The 5,370-nt window shown below is 32.9% G+C and overlaps 1 pseudogene; it reads right to left on the reverse strand.

The window, feature by feature from the left end:
* Positions 1 to 1,103: 1,103 nt before the first annotated feature.
* On the reverse strand, positions 1,104 to 3,522 carry LOC148803408 (protein FAR1-RELATED SEQUENCE 5-like; annotated as a pseudogene).
* Between the last annotated feature and the right edge of the window lie 1,848 nt (positions 3,523 to 5,370).

Below are 5,370 nucleotides of genomic sequence, written 5' to 3' on the forward strand. Positions count from 1 at the left end.
ATCGGGAATAAATGCCATATACATGCGTGTCTTTTAATTACGCATGCGGGAACGTACGCGAAATGATGATGTCACTCACACCACGTCAGCACAATAGGGTCACATACGGAGAGAATCCAAAAGGGACAGGATTCTCTAATGATCCCCTAATAGTAAAACAAAAGGAAAGATCTCCTTTCCTAATAGAAAAGATCATCTTTCCTAATAGGAAATAGTTTATTCTTGGATAACCTTAACTTTCTCTCTATAAAAGGGGGACAACAATTTTTCCCTAGGGAACAACAGAATATAGAACTTGGACCTAGGGTTTCTCACAGAGAGAAACCTCCTTCTCCCCTCTCTTCTCCTATCTTCCCCACGTCCTCTCTCTCTCACTACCATCTCCGAACCTTTGGAGACTGACCAACCACCAGGAGTCTACAGTGAAAACAAGCAGAATAATAAATATATTAATTATCTATAGCGGCCTTGGGGATTTTGAAAATTTGATGTTTCTTCAATAGTCTTAACAAATTCTCTTTACATCTACTTGAAAATACAACAAGGTTTGGACATCAAATTTATTAGTAATTGGCATTCACATAAAAAAATAGTAAATTTATTTACATGTTTCATGAATTTTACGAGGAAGGTGATTTCTCATGTTGGCCAACATTAGTTGTAGTTAAATTCTTTGTATAGATGTTAACATTTGAGAATTCTTGTACAATCAAGAAATATAAAATATATTTGTTAGTGCTATTTTCAAGTGCACATGTACTATGAATTTTAATATACTAACCTGACCCAACTATGTATTTACACTTACAAACTCTCTTTGTAAAATTTTTAGAGCTAATGAAGCTTAAAAGAATGTAAGTGATGTTAGAAATAAATATTAAAAAAATAAGAAAAATAATCAATCAATTAATTAATTACCTGTGACCAACTTGTATGCAAATTCATTTGGTGAAAATTGACACTCAATAATTGTGGTTGGTACATATAAGCCAAGTGATTCAGATTGAGCATGTGTTGTACAGTAGGATTAATAGCCACAGTAGTAGTATCATCATATGAGATCTATTTAAACATCACAAAAATACAAAGGAGTTATCATCAAATTACTTAAAACTAAGAAAGATTATCCTTAAAGATGCTTTTTTGATTATTTTATCTTTTCTAACAACCTCTTTTTCCTTGGCACCTTCAATTGATTCCTAAACAACAATAAAATAAATCAAGTAAATAATATGTATGAGCTTAAAAATTAGTTAAAAGCATCAAAATAATAAAAGAAGTATCGTACAACATCATCTTGAGACTTTTTGCTTCTCTTATCTTTCCCAGCAACCTTTTTTTCCTTGGCACCTTTATGTGATTCCTAACAAGTAATAACATGAACCAAGTAAATAATATGAATTAGCTTAAGATTCAAAAAAAGAAATAGCATACATCATGTTAAGATTGTCGTTTTCTTTTCTTTCGTTTTTCCAAACAATTTTTTTTTTCGCACATCATTGTTTGTCCCAAAAACACTTGATGCTTTATTCGCTAATCCTTTCACTTCTATGTTACCATACTTTAATGGTTCTCCATCATTTTCCTTCATTGTCTCCCTATTTATTTCCATTTCATTCACATTAAAAGATTCATAATTGAAGACCCTTTTCTTCAATATATCTTCCACTCCTTTGCGAGCATTATCAAATGCATCTAATAAATATGAGAATGCCCTTCTATCTTTTGCAGCACATGTTGATATTTCTTTAGATACTTTCATTAGCTCTGTAAGCATTGTGGAAAATCCAACATTAGGATCAACTTTAATTGGATGTTCACAATAATCAAAAGTAGCTCCATCCTTTGCATCTCGTATCCATCTTTTCAAAATATATCATGATGGAACTTGTTTTAATAACCTTTCTATAAAAACACAAAGTGCATACGTGCACAAAAATCCTACAAACAAAAACTTCTTGCAATTGCTTAAAAATGCTTAAAAATTACTAAATCAAGAGATGATTTCAAACAAAAACTTTTTTTTAGATGTCGATCTGCTATAGCTCTCTCAAAATGCTTAAAAATTCAACTAAATCAAGAGATGATTTCAAATACCTTCTCAACATACTATTCATGCTTTCACTCCTTTGTGTGTTTTTCATATCAGCACAAAATTCATTTCGTCCCATTTCTCCTTTATTTGAAATAATCCTTGAAGCCAAGTGTTATCTTTCAATTTGTATTTTTCTAGAATCTCATTCCATACAGTAAGAAACTCATCTTCATCTTCATGGTCATATATGCAATTACTAAAGTCTCTATCAAAGGATGAGGAAGCAACAAATACATTACTCAAATCTTTGGCTGCATTTTGATATATGTGCCATATACATAAATGATGACATGTTTCTAAAATACTTGCTTTATTGCATTTGCCATTGCTGTATCTTAATCTGTAAGAATTGTTTTTGGTTGCTTCCCGGACATTGCCCTTAAAAAAGATTGGAACACCCACTTAAAAGATTGGGTGCTTTGGTCATACATCAACGTGGCTAAAAAAAAAGATGGTTTGCTTGTGATGGTTAACTCCCACAAAATGAGCAAACGGTCGTTTGTCCTCATTTGTTCGATAAGTGGTATCAAAACAAATGACATCTCAAAAATAACTATAATCAACTAACATCTTTTCATCAGCCCAAAAGATGTTTGTAATTTGATTATGTTCATCAAGTTGCACAAAGTGAAAGGATGATATATTCTCATAATGCAATTTATCAAAATACCTTAGTATAGCTCCTGACCTCCATTTTCCATGTCCTTCTTCCTTTTAGCATACAAATAATTGTTATAATCAACATTAGTGATACCAAGATTTTGAATTCCACCAGCTTGTCTACCCATAAACTCTAATGTTTTAGTACGTATACCAGAACCACTAGCAAGATCGGCTTGAGTAGCTTGAGCTATTGTTATTTTCCTTTGTGACCTAAGCATATATGATTTGCTTGGAGTAACAAGTTGATGATTATGACGTTTTTCAAATTCAGTCAAACAATACTTTCCATTTTCTTGCATCACGAGCTTAACCATTGCTCCACAACCCATTCTTGTTATGTCATGACGAAATTTTGCATCAATTCGCCTTTTATCATTACCACAAAAGCCTTCATGAGAGCAACAAAATGTTTTACTCTTCCAAATACCAGATTTTAGCTTGTACCCCTGCGATATCCGCACACTAAAACCTTCATTTCTAGCAAACCCATTATACAAATGGTAAGCATCTTCCGAAGTTTCAGATATCATACCAACTTTTGGGACCATAAAGTTTTGGTTTACATCAGTCTCATTGCTTGATTGTGAGAAATTTGCATTTGAGGGGCTAGTGCAAATTCCTTTCATATCAAAATCAAGCTTACGTGTAGCACTACATACAATTTCTAAACCCTCATGGAGTTGATTGTTCTCTATATCTTCATCAAGTTGAGTGTTCTTCTCATTACACTCTTCATTATTTATTCTACTAGGAAGTTGTTCCATTTTCTGAAAAAAAAACAACACAAATCAACTAATATACCAATTTGTTCCAATCATTTTTTTAAATCGTAACATGTGGCCATATTAGCCATTTTCTATTCTTACTTTCTATTAAAACCAAGCATAATTTAATAGAAAAAAAAGTACTAAGAAGCAAGCAAGAACCTTTTTACACAAGAAAAATATTTTCTAAGGAGGTTAGACTTCATTTATATAGTATGAATTCCTATAATTCAAGCATGTGGAGGCAACATTTTGCAAATAAAGGCCATTAATTAGTTTTTAAGTAAAAAGTAAAGACATAAAAATGATCATTTACTGAAAGAAAATTATATATTAGAGAATGGCTATAGCAATGAGTAAAGTAATTCACCATGCATAAAAAAGGTAATTAAGCATCATCATTTAGCTTCATAGTAGAGGTTAAAAATAAATCGAATCTCCAATTTAGAGCAATGAATTATGAAATGGTGGGCATAATATGAGCTTTTTATTTTATATTAAATCAGCTACCTTATTTCTAGTAAAACATATGGTAAAATTAAACATATTAAAGAAACTTGAAAGAAGTCAACTTTACTTTTAGAATTTCCTTCACATTGAGGAGTTGTAGAGAACTGTATAAGAAATTATCTAAATAGAGATCGATTGATCAATCTATTAGAACAGTACCATGAACACTGTATCTAGGGATGGAAAATTTCCCCATCCTGACGGGGACCTGACTCGGGTTGGGGATGGGGATTGTTTTGGTGGGGTGGGGACAGGGATGGGGATTAATAAGAATCTCTGATTAGGGTCGAGGTCGGGGATGGGGATTGAGGTCCCTACCTCGCCCCGACCCCGATTATATATTTATATTAAATATTATATATATATATCAAAATATATTTAAAACATTCTTTATAATTTAATTTTTTATTTATTTTAAATAAATTTATTTTTCAAAAAAACTATTATCTAAAAAAATTTTGAGATTCGAGTCCCCAGAGGGGATCCATCCCCGATCCCGAGGACAAATTTTATCATTGGCAGGGATTGGGAATGGGGAATATGATCTCCACCCCGTTGTCATTCCTAATTGTATCATAGCAAATTTTAAAATTTCCTTACATGGTACATCTTAATGTAAAAGGCAGATAACAAAACATTAAGTATTGCTATGGTCTTGCCTAAAATAAAATTGATATCATGATTTTGACCCAAAGTTATCCTTGAAGAATTTCAGTAAACTATAAATATTTGGAAACTAATTGAACATATGGAAAAGCAATTTCAGTAAACTTTTTAAATATAATTGGCTATTTGAAAAAACAAAAAGTAAGAGTCAGAAATTTATTATCTCACCTGTCGAATAGCAATAGATGATTTATCTCACAAAAAACTTATTGGCCTTCCGCACCGTTGAGGTTGAATGGTGTATTGAGTAAAGAAAATGCTCCAGTTGCAAAGGTTTTGTAGGGTAAAAAAAATGCTCCAGTTGCAACCCAGGTTTGTAGGGTGCGGTGGAGAGGAAGGAAATTAGAGAGAGAGAGAGGAGGGGGATAGAACTAGATTGGATTAAGGGAAAGAGTTTTTCAGGATTAAAATTTTTATTTTGGTCAATCATATTATAGTGTGGGGTTACGTGTCATGTGGAGAGCATTCTCCAATCGCAGGCTGTTGGGTTCCCTTCTAGGGTAGCGTCCAACCTCCAAGTGGCTGTCCACATGTGGGTGTGGGGACTGGGGACATCGATAAAAGATTCTACCCCTACCGTGTAGGAAATATGGACTGTCGTGGCCTATTTTGAATTGTTGGATTGGTGCCATAGGAGATATTTCTCCTATTAGCCGGCCATTTAACTGTATG

Source organism: Nelumbo nucifera, chromosome 1, assembly GCF_055504915.1.
Source record: "Nelumbo nucifera cultivar China Antique chromosome 1, China Antique-T2T, whole genome shotgun sequence".
NCBI classification, from domain to species: Eukaryota; Viridiplantae; Streptophyta; class Magnoliopsida; order Proteales; family Nelumbonaceae; genus Nelumbo; species Nelumbo nucifera.